This window comes from Oncorhynchus tshawytscha, linkage group LG09 (genome assembly GCF_018296145.1).
Source record: "Oncorhynchus tshawytscha isolate Ot180627B linkage group LG09, Otsh_v2.0, whole genome shotgun sequence".
Taxonomy (NCBI): Eukaryota; Metazoa; Chordata; class Actinopteri; order Salmoniformes; family Salmonidae; genus Oncorhynchus; species Oncorhynchus tshawytscha.
In genome coordinates this window covers 29279875-29298141 of record NC_056437.1, presented here as the reverse complement: position 1 = coordinate 29298141, position 18267 = coordinate 29279875, and positions in this window count along the sequence as shown.

Below are 18267 nucleotides of genomic sequence, written 5' to 3'. Positions count from 1 at the left end.
TCTCATAGCCAATGAGAATGGGTCTGAAGACCATGTTTATTTGATGCTTCAGTTTCATTGAAAAAAATATATTGTCACACTTTATACGAATATCAACCAGTTATAAGTAATTAATCTCATCTGACTGTAGGTTACCCTTGTTAATTATGTGGGTCATAAGTAAATACATGATCCCTATAGACTAGGCAACACATCATTGTACTCTTTGAAATATAGATCAGAGTTAAGTCCCCAACCAGTGAAAACACTGGTAATGGAGGCTATTTCTCTCCTTTAAATGTTCAACATAGCAAAAATAACAAAACGCTGCTTGTATGATTCATCTCCCACATCATTTGAAAACAGTCAAATTGTGTGTCTAAATTGCTTTAAGAAATATGAAATACAGTCAGAAGATTGGAGTTGCACCAGTATAGTAACATTAATTCACTTAAGGCTATATGAATGTTATGAAAGACTTATCTGAAGACACCTTTGTACCGTTCTGTTGAAGAGTTTGGAGACTAAACATGCTGCTTTATGGTTTGATATTGTCATCATTATACAATCTATGGGTCAGATAAGAGCTCAAGTTATAATCAGAATACTCAGCTTCATAAAACATATACACCAAACCAAAGTAGCAAGCACTAAATGCATTGCCACAGTTTTTTTTTGACTCGTTAATAGCTGAGAAATGATTTAAACTTGCATAGATACTAATTGCCACACCTTTTTGCATGACCTGCAGAATTTGGGTGAGAAATGGTGATAGGAACATTACATGTGGTGCTAAGATAATGGTCAAAATAAATTGCATACATTCTGGGCAACTACAGTGCCTTCAGCGCCTTGACTTTTTCCACCTTTTGTTGTGTACAAATTAGGATTACATCATTTTATTTTTTGATCTACACCAAAATACTCTAATATCAAAGTGGAAGAACGATTAAATAAAAAATAGATTAATGAAAAATAAAACACTAATATATGTTGATTAGATAAGTATTCAACCCCCTGAGTCAATACATGTTAGAATCACCTTTGGCAGCGATTACAGCTGTGAGTCTTTTTGGACAAGTCTCTAAGAGCTTTGCACACCTCGATTGTACAAATTCAAATCAAATCAAATGTTATTTGTCACATTTGCCGAATACAACAGGTCCTTACTGTGAAATGCTTACTTACAAGCCCTTAACCAACAATGCAGTTCAAGAAATAGAGTTAAGAAAACATTTACTAAATAAACTAAAGTAAAAAATAAACTAAAATGCAACAATAACGAGGCTATATACAGGGGGTACCGGTAATGAGTCGATGTGCGGTGGTACAGGTTAGTCGAGGTAATATGTACATGTAGGTAGGGGTAAAGTGACAACAGTGTAAAAACAAAGGGGTGGGGGGTCAATGTAAATAGTCCGGGTGGCCATTTGATTAATTGTTCAGCAGTCGTATGGCTTGGGGGTAGAAGCTGTTTAGGAGACTTTTGGACCTACTGTAGACTTGGCGCTCCGGTAACGCTTGCGGTGTGGTAGCAGATAGAACTGTCTATGATTTGGTTGACTGGAGTTTTTGATAATAAATGCCATTATTCCTTTTTAAACTCGTCAAGCTCTGTCAAGTTGGTTGTTGATCATTGCTAGACAGACATTTTCATGTCTTGTCATAGATTTCAAATCAAATCAAATTTTATTTGTCACATACACATGGTTAGCAGATGTTAATGCGAGTGTAGCGAAATGCTTGTGCTTCTAGTTCCGACAATGCAGTAATAATCCAACAAGTAATCTAACTAACAATTCCAAAAAAAAAAAAAACTACTGTCTTATACGCAGTGTAAGGGGATAAAGAATATGTACATAAAGATATATGAATGAGTGATGGTACAGAGCAGCTTAGGCAAGATACAGTAGATGGTATCGAGTACAGTATATACATATGAGATGAGTATGTAAACAAAGTGGCATAGTTACAGTGGCTAGTGATACATGTATTACATAAGGATGCAGTAGATGATATAGAGTACAGTATATACGTATACATATGAGATGAATAATGTAGGGTATGTAAACATTATATTAGGTAGCATTGTTTAAAGTGGCTAGTAATATATTTTACATCATTTCCCATCAATTCCCATTATTAAAGTTGCTGGAGTTGAGTCAGTGTGTTGGCAGCAACCACTCAATGTTAGTGGTGGCTGTTTAACAGTCTGATGGCCTTGAGATAGAAGCTGTTTTTCAGTCTCTCGGTCCCAGCTTTGATGCACCTGTACTGACCTCGCCTTCTGTATGATAGCGGGGTGAACAGGCAGTGGCTCGGGTGGTTGTTGTCCTTGATGATCTTTATGGCCTTCCTGTAACATCGGGTGGTGTAGGTGTCCTGGAGGGCAGGTAGTTTGCCCCCGGTGATGCGTTGTGCAGACCTCACTACCCTCTGGAGAGCCTTACGGTTATGGGCGGAGCAGTTGCCGTACCAACAGTATCTCGGACCTGCCTGGTGTGTTCCTTGTTCTTCATGATGCTCTCTGCGCTTTTAACGGACCTCTGAGACTATCACAGTGCAGGTGCATTTATACGGAGACTTGATTACACACAGGTGGATTGTATTTATCATCATTAGTCATTTAGGTCAACATTGGATCATTCAGAGATCCTCACTGAACTTCTGGAGAGAGTTTGCTGCACTGAAAGTAAAGGGGCTGAATAATTTTGCACGGCCAATTTTTCAGTTTTTGATTTGTTAAAAAAATTTGAAATATCCAATAAATGTCGTTCCACTTCATGATTGTGTCCCACTTGTTGTTGATTCTTCACAAAAAAATACAGTTTTATATCATTATGTTTGAAGCCTGAAATGTGGCAAAAGGTCGCAAAGTTCAAGGGGGCCGAATACTTTCGCAAGGCACTGTAGCTCTTGGTTCACTCCAGACCTGACTGCCCTCGACCAGCACAAAAACTTCCTGTGGTGGACTGCACTAGCATCGAATAGTCCCCGCGATATGCAACTTTTCATGGAAGTCAGGAACCAATGCACGCAGTCAGTTAGGAAAGCAAAGACTAGCTTTTTCAAACAGAAATTTGCATCCTTAAGCTCTAACTCCAAAAGGCTTTGGGACACTGTAAAGTCCATGGAGAACAAGAGCACCTCCTACCAGCTGCTCACTGCACTGAGGCTAGGAAACACTGTCACCACCAATAAATCTACGATAATCGAGAATTTCAATAAGCATTTTTCTATGGCTGGCCATGCTTTCCTCCTGGCTACCCCAAACCCGGCCAACAGCTCCTGCATCCCCCCGCAGCTACTTGCCCAAGCCTCCCCAGCTTTTCCTTCACTCACCCAAATCCAGATAGCAGATGTTCTGAAAGAACTGCAAATCCTGGACCCATACAAATCAGCTTGGCTAGACAATCTGGGCCCTCTCTTTAAAAAATTATCTGCCGCCATTGTTGCAACCCCTATTACCAGTCTGTTTGACCTCTCATTTGTATCATCTGAGATCCCTAAAGATTGAAAAGCTGCCACGGTCATCTCCCTCTTCAAAGGGGGTGACACTCTAGACCCAACCTGTTACAGACCTATATCCATCCTGCCCTGCCTTTCTAAAGTCTTCAAAAGCCAGTTAATAAACAGATCACTGACGATTTCGAATCCCACCGTACCTTCTCCGCTGTGCAATCCAGTTTCCAAGCTGGTCACGGGTGCCTCAGCCACGCTCAAGGTACTAAACAATATCATAACCACCATCGATAAAAGACAGTACTGTGCAGCTGTCTTCATTGACCTGGCCAAGGATTTAGACTCTGTCAATCACCATATTCTTATCGGCAGACTCAACAGCCTTGGTTTCTCAAATGACTGCCTCGCCTGGTTCACCAACTACTTCTCAGACAGAGTTCAGTGTGTTAAATCGGAGGGCCTGTTGTCCGGACCTCTGGCAGTCTCTATGAGGGTACCACAGGGTTCAATTCTCGGGACGACTCTTTTCTCTGTACATATCAACAATGTCGCTCCTGCTGCAGGTGATTCCCTAATCCACCTCTATGCAGACGACACCATTCTGTATACATCTGGCCCTTCTTTGGACACTGTGTTAACAAACCTCCAAATGAGATTCAATGCCATACAACACTCCTTCTGTGTCTTCCAACTGCTCTTAAACGCTAGTAAAACTAAATGCATGCTTTTCAACCGATAGCTGCCCGCACCCACCCTCCCGGCTAGCATCACTACTCTGGACGGTTCCGACGGTTCCGACTTAGAATATGTGGACAACTACAAATGGGTGTCTGGCTAGACTGTAAACTCTCATATTAAACATCTCCAATCCAAAATTAAATCTAGAATTAGCTTCCTATTTTGCAACAAAGCCTCCTTCCCTCACGCCGCCAAACATACCCTCGTAAAACTGACTATCCTAATGATCCTCGACTTCGGCGATGTCATTTACAAAATAGCTTCCAATACTCTACTCAGCAAACTGGATGCAGTCTATCACAGTGCCATCCATTTTGTCACCAAAGTCCCATATAGCACCCACCACTGCGACCTGTATGCTCTCGTCGGCTGGCCCTCGCTATATATTCGTTGCCAGACCCACTGGCTCCAGGTCATCTATAAGACTTTGCTAGGTAAAGCTCCGCCTTATCTCAGCTCACTGGTCATGATAACAACACCCACTCGTAGCACGCGCTCCAGCAGGTATATCTCATTGGTCATCCCCAAAGCCAACACCTCTTTGGTCGCCTTTCCTTCCAGTTCGCTGCTGCCAATGACTTGAATGAATTGCAAAAATCGCTGAAGTTGGAGACTTATATCTCCCTCACTAACTTTAAACATCAGCTATCTGAGCAGCTAACAGACCACTGCAGCTGTACACAGCCCATCTGTAAATAGCCCATCCAATCTACCTACCTCATCCCCATATTGTTTTTATTTACTTTTTTGCTCTTTTGCACACCAGTATTTCGACTTGCACATCATCATCTGCTCATCTATCACTCCAGTATTAATTTGCTAAATTGTATTACCTCCTCACGCCATTTGCACACACTGTATATGGACCTTTTTTTCATATATATTTTTTTATATTGTGTTATTGACTGTATGTTTGTTTATTCCATGTGTAACTCTGTGTTGTTGTTTGTGTCACACTGCTTTGCTTTATCTTGGCCAGGTCGCAGTTATAAATGAGAACTTGTTCTCAACTAGCCTACCTGGTTAAATAAAGGTGAAATAAGTCAATAAAAAATACACTCCAGACACAAACCATTCACATGCATGCCAACCAGATGTAATGACGAGTTCAATGTACAATGTCCTAAGCACATTCGAGCAAACACCTTCCTAATCTGACCTTTGAATCTTGGTCTACCAACCTTTTTTTGGAGGGCATTTAAATGCCCATCTCTTCTGAGTCCCATCTCTTCTGCCATACATCTATCAAAATGGCTCTGATCTTACAATTGGCCTCACCTCTACCCAGTGGAACATTAATATCAATTATATCTCGTTTCAAAGCTCTTTTGGCTAACTGGTCTACAATTTCCTTCCCTTCCACGCCCGAATGTGCTGGAATCTGGCAGAATCGCAAAATTTCACCCATTCTCTCAATTGTTCACAATAACATTGTTACGTGTGCTCCCTCTCCGGCCTTTAGGTCACCAGGCTGCTCGTCATGGCGCACACCTGTCACCATCGTTACACGCACCTGCGTGTCATCACTCACCTGGACTTGGACTCCATCACTTCCTTGATTACCTGCCCTATACTGTATATGTCACTCCCTTTGGTTCCTTCTCTAGGTGTCATTTTTTATGTTTCCTGTCTGTGCGTTGTTCAGGTTTTTTGTTTTGTACTATGTTTCATTTATTCATTTAAACTCTCACTCACTCCCTGAACTTGCTTCCCGACTCTCAGCGCACATCGCTACAAGCATTAATACCTCCAATAGTATGTCACCCCTATTAGATTTACCAGATGATAAACTATTTAATACAGACAGAGAATCTGAGCATACTATAATTCTAACAGGTTGTATGTCCTCCACCCAGTGGAGGGCAACTACTATCGCCAACAGTTCAACTGAGTGTACTGATAGTTTATCTGTTAGTTTTCTACATATCTGCACATCAAATTCAGGAATGTAAACGCCTGCTCCTGTGCGCCCACTCTCTGGGTCCTTGGATCCATCTGTGAAAAAGAGTTAAAAAGAATAACAACTTCTACCAATGTAATTGTAAACCAGTTTCCCTATATCATTGAATTCTGACCAATCTTTCCTTTTCTCTACCAAAGCTAGATCAACAACAGGATCTGGAAGTAACCACGGAGGAGCATCCCATATCAAATCAAATCAAATCAAATTTTATTTGTCACATACACATGGTTAGCAGATGTTAATGCGAGTGTAGCGAAATGCTTGTGCTTCTAGTTCCGACAATGCAGTAATAACGAGCAAGTAGTCTAACTAACAATTCCAAAAAAAAAAAAAAAAAAAAAAAAAACTACTGTCATACACAGTGTAAGGGGATAAAGAATATGTACATAAGGATATATGAATGAGTGATGGTACAGAGCAGCATAGGCAAGATACAGTAGATGATATCGAGTACAGTATATACATATGAGATAAGTATGTAAACCAAGTGGCATAGTTAAAGTGGCTAGTGATACATGTATTACATAAGGATGCAGTCGATGATATAGAGTACAGTATCAACGTATGCATATGAGATGAACAATGTAGGGTAAGTAACATTATATAAGGTAGCATTGTTTAAAGTGGCTAGTGATATATTTACATCATTTCCCATCAATTCCCATGATTAAAGTGGCTGGAGTAGAGTCAGTGTCATTGACAGTGTGTTGGCAGTAGCCACTCAATGTTAGTGGTGGCTGTTTAACAGTCTGATGGCCTTGAGATAGAAGCTGTTTTTCAGTCTCTCGGTCCCAGCTTTGATGCACCTGTACTGACCTCGCCTTCTGGATGGCAGCGGGGTGAACAGGCAGTGGCTCGGGTGGTTGATGTCCTTGATGATCTTTATGGCCTTCCTGTAGCATCGGGTGGTGTAGGTGTCCTGGAGGGCAGGTAGTTTGCCCCCGGTGATGTGTTGTGCAGACCTCACTACCCTCTGGAGAGCCTTACGGTTGAGGGCGGTGCAGTTGCCATACCAGGCGGTGATACAGCCCGCCAGGATGCTCTCGATTGTGCATCTGTAGAAGTTTGTGAGTGCTTTTGGTGACAAGCCGAATTTCTTCAGCCTCCTGAGGTTGAAGAGGCGCTGCTGCGCCTTCCTCACGATGCTGTCTGTGTGAGTGGACCAATTCAGTTTGTCTGTGATGTGTATGCCGAGGAACTTAAAACTTGCTACCCTCTCCACTACTGTTCCATCGATGTGGATGGGGGTGTTCCCTCTGCTGTTTCCTGAAGTCCACAATCATCTCCTTAGTTTTGTTGACGTTGAGTGTGAGGTTATTTTCCTGACACCACACTCCGAGGGCCCTCACCTCCTCCCTGTAGGCCGTCTCGTCGTTGTTGGTAATCAAGCCTACCACTGTTGTGTCGTCCGCAAACTTGATGATTGAGTTGGAGGCGTGCATGGCCACGCAGTCGTGGGTGAACAGGGAGTACAGGAGAGGGCTCAGAACGCACCCTTGTGGGGCCCCAGTGTTGAGGATCAGCGGGGAGGAGATGTTGTTGCCTACCCTCACCACCTGGGGGCGGCCCGTCAGGAAGTCCAGTACCCAGTTGCACAGGGCGGGGTCGAGACCCAGGGTCTCGAGCTTGATGACGAGCTTGGAGGGTACTATGGTGTTGAATGCCGAGCTGTAGTCGATGAACAGCATTCTCACATAGGTATTCCTCTTGTCCAGATGGGTTAGGGCAGTGTGCAGTGTGGTTGAGATTGCATCGTCTGTGGACCTATTTGGGCGGTAAGCAAATTGGAGTGGGTCAAGGGTGTCAGGTAGGGTGGAGGTGATATGGTCCTTGACTAGTCTCTCAAAGCACTTCATGATGACGGATGTGAGTGCTACGGGGCGGTAGTCGTTTAGCTCAGTTACCTTAGCTTTCTTGGGAACAGGAACAATGGTGGCCCTCTTGAAGCATGTGGGAACAGCAGACTGGTATAGGGATTGATTGAATATGTCCGTAAACACACCGGCCAGCTGGTCTGCGCATGCTCTGAGGGCGCGGCTGGGGATGCCGTCTGGGCCTGCAGCCTTGCGAGGGTTAACACGTTTAAATGTCTTACTCACTTCGGCTGCAGTGAAGGAGAGACCGCATGTTTCCGTTGCAGGCCGTGTCAGTGGCACTGTATTGTCCTCAAAGCGGGCAAAAAGTTATTTAGTCTGCCTGGGAGCAAGACATCCTGGTCCGTGACTGGGCTGGGTTTCTTCCTGTAGTCCGTGATTGACTGTAGACCCTGCCACATACCTCTTGTGTCTGAGCCGTTGAATTGAGATTCTACTTTGTCTCTGTACTGGCGCTTAGCTTGTTTGATAGCCTTGCGGAGGGAATAGCTGCACTGTTTGTATTCAGTCATGTTACCAGACACCTTGCCCTGATTAAAAGCAGTGGTTCGTGCCTTCAGTTTCACACGAATGCTGCCATCAATCCACGGTTTCTGGTTAGGGAATGTTTTAATCGTTGCTATGGGAACGACATCTTCAACGCACGTTCTAATGAACTCGCACACCGTATCAGCGTATTCGTCAATGTTGTTGTCTGACGCAATACGAAACATCTCCCAGTCCACGTGATGGAAGCAGTCTTGGAGTGTGGAGTCAGCTTGGTCGGACCAGCGTTGGACAGACCTCAGCGTGGGAGTATCACCACAGAAGGGACAACCTCTAACTCCCCCAAACCACTCTCATCAGCAAGCTTTCCAACTGACCAACCAAAACCACTGCGTTTTCTAGTAGTATATTCCCAACAGTCATCTTGAAAAGTAGCAGTGGGATGCTCAACCCCACAGCCTTTCAACCTAACCCAATAAGCTAATGACAATTTTTTATGCCGTATATCCAAAGGCATCTCACCTGCCTCCACTTGTAAAGCACATACAGATGCTGGTTTAAATGCACCAATACATATCCTTAAAGCTATATACTGGATTCTGTCCAGCTTCTGAAGCCAAGTGTTCGTCACTGTTCCATAAACTACGCATCCGTAATCAATCGTTGTCCTGATCAAAGCTCTATAAATATCCATCAACGATTGTCAACATCCCATAACCAGAGACAGAGCACATAAGATTTGCCTTCTTACACATTGTTTCAACATTTCTGACATGATCTTTCCATGTATATCGCTCATAGAACCATATACCCCATTATTTGTACTTAGAAACCTTCCCCATAGGCTGACCATACAGAAACAACTGTATATTATCAGCAACTTTCTTCATCGAGAAGAACATACAACAAGACTTCGCCATTGACAATTTAAAACCCCAGTCAATCAACCATCTTTCAACATCCACTATAGCTTGTTGAATAGATTTGATCAGGAGAGACATTCCTTCCCATCTTCCAGAACTCCATCATCAGTATATAGGGAAGCCCCAATACTCATACCTACATTCAAAAACACATTGCAAATCATAATATTAAACAAAATAGCACTGCCTTGAGGAATACCATTGTCAACTCCATAGGCATCAGATAAAATGGATCCTATTTTAACTCGAAAAGAGGGATTAAATAAAAGGGCCAAAACCCAGTTATATAATCTCCCACCAATACCACGCCGTTCCATCTTAATCAGTAGGCCTTCTCTCCACATAGTGTCATAAGCCTTTTCAATGTTGAAAAAGACACTAGCCATAACGTCTTTCATGACCAGAGTTTTTTCAACTTCATTGCTCACCTTTACTAATGGAACCAAAGTAGATCTACCTTTCCAGGAAATATGACAATCTATTGACTATCAACTTTTCCAACAGTTTACACAAGTTAGAGGTCAGTCCTATTGGTCTACAACTATCAGCACATGAAGGGTGTTTACCAGGCTTTACAAAAGGTAATATTACTGCATGTTTCCTACCAGAAGGTATAACCCCATCACTCCAAATCATATTAAATAATCCCAGGAGAACATGTCTGACCTCATCTGGTAGATGCTTAAAACATTACAAAGCCTACTAAGGCTGAACACATCTCATGTATGGTAAAAACAGCATCCAAAGAAGAGTCAAGAGTATCCCTTTTCTTATACACATTAACATGAACATTTAAAATCTGAGTTGCTTATATACTTAATCCAAAGTAACCACACTATACATCCCACTATATACCCTAGCAAATGTCTTCCCAACAAGTAATCTTTTTCTTTATCAGTTACGGACATTTTTTGCTCCACAACCAAATCAAATCAAATCAAAATGTATTTGTCACATGCGCCGATTACAACAGGTGTAGATCTTACCGTGGAATGCTTCCTTACAAGCCCTTAACCAACAATGCAGTGTTAAATAAGATAAGAGTTAAGAAAACAAAAGAGTAACAATAAAATAACAATAACGAGACTATATACAGGGGGTACCGGTACCTACAGGTTAGTCGAGGAAAAACTGGAATTCGAGGGGACCTGCTTCTTCCAGTCATCTTCTTCAACATAGACCACACAGTACAACCCCCAGCTCAGTAACCCTGCCTATTGTAGAGCAGAACTGTCTCAATGCATTTCTCTTGACAGCCTTAATGACTCTACATATTAAAGCTCTGTTCCTTTGGAAATCAAGTAGATTCTCAGGAGTCATGTTCCTACGCCCTATTTCTTTCTCGCATAGCCGCAGTGCACTCTTCAGTCCACCAAGTAACCCCCTTCCTTTTCTCACCCACTTCACTCACTGGTACATATAAATTCGCAGCACTCAAAATCAGAGATCACAGAGGCAGCACATACATCAACCGGCCTCTCTATAGACAACTGTCCAACAGACTTTGAGCAATGATCACCAGCCTTTTCCCAGTCTGCTTTATGAAAGCCCCATCTTCTGAATGGTGCCCTGTCTGGAACAGTAACATCAAAGTTCATTGTACACGAAATCAGGAAATGATCACTTCCAACAGTAGAATCATTCATTACATTACATTCACAGATATATGCAATAGAGTTAGAAGCCTTTGTGAGGTCCAAGCAGGATGTAACCCCTCTAACAACATCAACTCTTGTACCACATTGTCACATCTTCCGCCAAAGTCAGTCCCTCTCCTTGTACGGGTGGCGTTCGGCGGTCGACGTCACAGGTCTTCTAGCCACCGCCGATCCACCTTTCACTTTCCATTTGTTTTGTCTTGTCTTCCCACACACCTGGTTTCAATTCCATCATTACATGTTGTGTATTTAACCCTCTGTTCCCCGTGCTTGTGCACGTTATGCTGGTGTGTAAACAGGTTTTGTTTAACCATTGATTTATTTTTCTGTTTACGGTGGTTTTGTTTATTAAACTGCGCCATTGTAAATCAGTTTTTGCTCTTCTGCGCCTGACTTCTCTGCCGACAGTATGCACCCCCTACACACATCCATCGTTAAGACATGCTAATGCTCTTGTTTCCATCATATCTTCCACAATAGTACCATTAGCATCTGTATGTCTACTTCCACATAAACTACTATGTGCATTAATGTCTCCGCACCATATCCCTAGAGCCCAATTCTCCTGATATTTCATCAAACATCGCTACAGATAGTTGACAACAAGGGTTGTAAAAATGTTGTAATTTAATATTCAACACCCTAAAATTGCCACTTTTTATACCTTGCAGAAATTACACAAGAATGTTACAAACCTCCAGGGTGCCCTATTGTAGCGGGCATTGATGCAGTAACGGCCCATCTATTGACTTTTGTTGACTTTTTTATTATACCACTGGTAGAACAGCTCCCCTCCTTGTTAAAGGACACCAGCAGTATGATCTCTATTATTGAATCTCTTGATCCTCTCCCAGAGAATACTTTGTTAGTTACTTTTGATGTTGAGTCGTTATACACAATTATTCCACACTAGGTCGGTATTGAAGCTATGGAACATTTTCTTCTGCAACGTGACCCTAATGAACTACGCATGCATTATAACATTGGCTGAAATAGTACTCACACACAACTACTTCATGTTTCTAAATTATTTCTTTATTCAGACGAAGGGTACTGCTATGTGATCCCCCATGGCTGCTAACTATGCTAATTTGTATGTGGGTTACATGGAGAAACAGTCTATTTTCAAATCCTCTCAAAAATGTTTTCTTGCCTAACATCATTATTTGGAAAAGGTATATTGATGAAATATTTGTTCTGTGGAGGGGTGATCCAAAACAGCTCCAGGGGGCCAACCATTCTTTTCTTAACTCCTGTTCTGAGCATCTGATATTTACCATGCAATCTGATACACGTCAAATCAGTTTTCTTGATCTTCTGATCTTGTGTAAAGATAATGTTTTATATACTGATCTTTACAGGAAACCTACTGATCGTAACAGTTTGTTGATCGTTGATCTTGTGTAAAGATAATGTTTTATATACTGACCTTTACAGGAAACCTACTGATCGTAACAGTTTGTTGATCGTTGATAGTCACCCACTTCCCTTGAAAAAAAGTTTGCCTTACAGCCAATTCTGTCTAATCAAAATCATTTGTAAAAAACAATCAGACAGAAATATAGCTGAGACACAAAGTAAATTCAAGGAGAGGGGGTACAATAATGGTCAGATTAATACTGCCGTTGAGAAATATCTAAACAAGGTGAGATATGACCTTTTTCAAGGTCAGACTCGCAAAAATAAGTATTCTTGCGTTCTAACTATCCGCTAGTCAAAGTGCTCTGAACATTAAGGGAATCGGTCAAACACTGGTACATTCTAAGATCCGATGATGGTATCGGTAATGTGTTTTCGGACCTTCCCTTGGTCGTATTCTCGTGGGGCAGAAACCTCAGAGAAACTGAAACTCTGATTTACCACCCCAAGATATCCCTGCACAATGTGTGTTTGCGCCCCTACTGGATGGAAACTACAAGTGTAATGGCTATGCTCAATGCAATGGCACTTATAAATGTAGATCCTTCAAACACCCCCAAACAGGGAAACAGATCCCAATCAAAGGTGTTATTACGTGCTCCACTAAGGCAGTTATTTATCTTATAACTTGTCCTTGTGGTAAAAATGATGTGGGTAAAACAAAGCGCAAATTAAAAGTACGTATCTTGGAGCATTGTAGCACCATTAAGGTGCAAAAACTCGACTTACCCAGATGTGGCCCACTTTTTGGAAGAAAACGACTCTATTTCGTCTCTTCATTATATTGGCATCGAACATGTCACCCTCCCTAGGAGAGGGGGTGACCTTGACAATTTATTGCTAAAACGAGAGGCTGCCTGGATCTTTAATTTAAAGACCCTTGCTCCCTTCGGTCTCAAAGTAGACTTTGATCTGAAGCCATTCTTGTGATTATTGTGATTTTGCTATTGTAAATGTTTGTAGGCTTATGTAGCCAAATTGTATCTATGATCGTACGCTATCCATTTATGTTTTTGTATGTTATTTTAATATATGAGAATTAACCAATGATATCAGGCCACACCCGGCCTGATTACAGACACCTGTGTGTCTTTTGACACTATATAAATGAGTCATCCCACAGTGTTTGTCATTATACCCTGATGAAGACAGCTTGTCTGTCGAAACTTTGGACATAAATATTTTTGCATCAGAGCTCCAAGTGTTTGCGGCTCTCCTTTATTTTTTTAAGCGTTCCACTCCGCTAGCCAGCACCTCGCTATATGGGTGTGCGTTTCTTTCGCCTCTAACTTAATATTACTACCTGCACTGTAGATTTCCACCGTCATATTGAGATGGGACAGGTATATTACGATATACAAGACCTTCCCTTATGAACGTAGCACACCCAACACCCTGTCCAATTGATCTATCAGATCTGATTGAGCAATAACCAGGAATAATACAATCCAGATGTGGTCGAAGCCATGTTTCTTGAACAAGTATCACATCAGGTTTGATCTCTAAATCTATTACACATTTCTTAAACACCTGACTGTTAGCAATAAGCCTCAGCCATTCCACTGAACGATAACAACAAAAAAACTCATTATCATCATACTGAGACATTCCATCATTAGTATTATTAGGAGTCAACATATCAACGATCATGGTGACAGTAACATATGTTACTCCTAAAAACTTCTACAATGATCTTCAATCTGGCAGTTGTTCTTTCCACAAACACAGTCAGGTTGATCATCTTTTCAATGAAGGCTATAAAGTCAATCTGATTAACTATTAAGGTGTCCTTTGAAATGACACATTTGTGAGAGCAAGATTTCTGAACAGGTCTCGTATCTGTGTCTAGACATTTTCTACAGTAGGTTCAGCTATTCCAGGAGTAACCCTCTTATCTCCATCATTCTGCCTAATAGTTTCACCAATCTGCCTTGCAGTCTCTGCATAAGAGACATTATGAGTGATTCTATATCTTTGGGCCTCTCTAGCTTCTTTCTGCACCTGGCATCCACCAAATGCTGCACTGTGTCCCCCCACAATTACAACATTTAACCTTGACATTGTTTCCACAGTCATATTCATGTGTGACTCTATTTGTTTTTATAGCTTACAGTTAGTCAGCACCTCTACACTAAATAATTTTCTCTGGGTGTGCGCCAGCTCATGCTTTTTATTAGACTATTGCCCCTCCACACGTTTTCTTTCCTTTGCAAGAAAACCTGAGTTGAATAAAAGACCGTGTTGCCCAGCAACAGCCCCAAAACATCACTGCTCTAGAGGAGATCTGCATGCAGGAATGGGCCAAAATACCAGTAACAGTGTGTGAAAACCTTGTGACGACTTACAGAAAATGTTTGACCTCTGTCATTGCCAACAAAGGGTATATAACAAAGTATTGAGATAAACTTTTGTTATTGACCAAATACTTATTTTCCACCATAATTTGCAAATAAATTAGAAATCCTACAATGTGATTTTCTGGATTTTTTCCCCTCATTTTGTCTGTCATAGTTGAAGTGTACCTATGATGAAAATTACAGGCCTCTCATCTTTTTAAGTGGGATTTCTTGCACAATTGGTGGCTGTCTAAATACTTTTTTGCCCCACTGTATGTGCCCTCTGTACCCCATTGTCCTTGTCGATTGTTGTCCTATGTCCATTGGTCTTGTGAGTACCTGTGCTCTGTTGTATCGGCTTTCGTGCTACATGTTATTGTGCATTTGTTATTACGGGTCTCGTCCCGTATTTTTTCCCTTTCCTTCTCGCCATTAAATCAAGTTAAGGAGAAAATCGAAAAGAAAAAAAAATTGCAGCCTGAATGAAGAATGTTTTAAGTACAAACCGGTTTCCGGGGGACATGAGTGTATTACCGGCTGGGCATATTAATCCCAGACAATAGTGGAGATCCATAGCGCCCACTAGTGGCTGCCCAGGCTAACGTGTTTTCATAAAAATGGGGCTCTTTTGAGTAACCAACTGTAGACGAAAGTCGGGGAGGTGCATCTGCGACAGCCGAACGTTGGACACTGATGTGGTTTTCCAACAGCAAGGTTTAGTGCAGTGCAACATGGCAGTGTTGCCATTGTTTCACGTTTTGCTTTATAATGTCGGAATAAACATGTCTCCAACCCCCATATTACACAATCACAAATAGGAAATATATGTGTGTACATTGTACAATCAATTGTTGAGAGAGAGCACCTCAAATATCACATTCATTCATTTGTACATTTCCACTGTGTACATGAATTGCAGCACAATTGGTTTCTGTTTCAGTCACATTTTGTGGGTCAAACAAAAACACAATAATGATTGGTTGACAATAGAGCCTCCCACAATGCAGGCGATGGCTGCTGGATGAAGTTGGTGAAGAGCAACTGCAGAAACTTGCAGTCGACTGCATTCCAAACTTCAGTGTCCTTTGATGACATGATCTTTGTAAAGTTCATGCAGTCGACATGTAAACACAAGTCGGAACATTTTATCCCCATAATGCAACATACTTTGAAAGGCGGTGACTAACGAGGTTAAGGTTAGGAAAAAGGTTAGGGTTAGCAAAAATGCTATTCTTACCTGTTACGAAAATCACTTTGTATCGAATCTGTTGCCAAATAAACTGCATGTTTTCCCGAGTCTTTGTGGGAATACCACACAACATACCATGTGACTCCCAAATTCACTTCGCTATGATCGGTTATTTTATAAATATTTGCGAATTAAGGCGTTCCCACTGCCATTTATCAAATAGTTAATTTTACAGACACACTCTAAAAAGAAAAGGTTCCTGGTGCATCCTTTAGGGGTTCTTCAAATTGAAACTGTGGGGGAATCTCTATAAATTATTCGAAGAACCCTTTGAAATGGTTCTTCAAATAACCCCTTTTAATGGATCATTGAAGAACCTTTTGAGTTCAGTTTTGAACAACCCCCTCTTCCCTATTATTATTATAATGAATAATGCACATATCAATAACAATAACAATAACACAATATCTAAATACAATCTAAATGAGGTCAATCCCAGCAGAGCCCCAAGTCCAATGGATATATCCTCTGGCCTGTTGATGTTAATGTGATGATGTTCTCCATATCCATAGCCACAATGATTTTGCAGTGCATGGTGATCAAACAGGTTTCCTGTTATATTCATCAGAGGTGTAGGGAGGGTGAAGTCTGGGAATCCCCCAAAAATGGGAGGCCTGATCACCGACAACGATGAGACAGCTTATAGGGAGGAAGTCAGAGACCTGGCCGGGTGGTGCCAGAATAACAACCTATCCCTCAACGTAACCAAGACTAAGGAGATGATTGTGGACTACAGAAAAAGGAGGACCAAGCACGCCCCCATTCTCATCGACGAGGCTGTAGTGGAGCAGGTTGAGAGCTTCAAGTTCCTTGGTGTCCACATCAACAACAAACTAGAATGATCCAAACACACAAAGACAGTCGTGAACAGGGCACGACAAAGACTATTCCCCCTCAGGAGACTAAAAAGATTTGGCATGGGTCCTGAGATCCTCAATAGGTTCTACAGCTGCAACATCGAGAGCATCACTGCCTGGTACGACAATTGCACGGCCTCTGACTGCAAGGCACTACAGAGGGTAGTACGTATGGCCCAGTACATCACTGGGGCTAAGCTGCCTGCCATCCAGGACCTCTACACCAGGCGGTATCAGAGAAAGACCCCAGCCACCCCTGTCATAGACTGTTCTCTCTACTACCACATGGCAACCCTAACCCTAACCGGAGCGCCAAGTCTAGGACAAAAAGGCTTCTCAACAGTTTTTACCCCCAAGCCATAAGACTCCTAAACAGGTAATCAAATGGCTACCTGGACAATTTGCATTGTGTGCCCACTCCCAATCCCTATTTTTACGCTGCTGCTACTCTCTGTTTATCATATATGCATAGTCACTTTAACTATACATTCATGTGCATACTACCTCAATTGGGCCGACCAACCAGTGCTCCCGCACATTGGCTAACCGGGCTGTATGCATTGTGTCCCACCCACCACCTGCCATCCCCTCTTTTACGCTACTGCTACTCTCTGCATGGTCACTTTAAACATATCTACATGTATATACTACCTCAATCAGCCTGACTTACCGGTGTCTGTATGTAGCCTCGCTACTTTTAAAGCCTCGCTACTGTATATAGCCTGTCTTTTTACTGTTGTTTTATTTCTTTACTTGCCTATTGTTCACCTAATACCTTTTTTTGCACTATTGGTTAGAGCCTGTAAGCAAGCATTTCGCTGTAAGGTCTACTACACCTGTTGTATTCAGCGCACGTGACAAATACACTTTGATTTGATTTGATTTGAAATATAATTATACAGATGATTAACAAAACATGCACATGACAGAATTCATACCTTGGTATTTGAGGTGAATGTGAATGGAAAAAAATGGTGTTGATAATGGTTTTCATACACATACCTTGTCCATAATGTAGAGGCCTATGGGGTATTCATTAAGGAGGTAAGGGAGGAGGATGGTACATGTGATCAGCATAACATACCAATGCATATTGACATACCATTTTGTATTCCTCCAGTTCAGTCATCTGCACCCAACACAGCTAGCCTTCAACATACTCTTATAGCCTACACATTCTTACCTCTTTGTTGATTCATATCCATTGAATTGTGTCCATTTTCTGTTTTAGAAAGATTTGCACAAAAGATAAACAGTATCATCATAAAACAATATCAATGTAGATCATACAAGGGACAAACAGTAATTTAAATTGAGGAGATC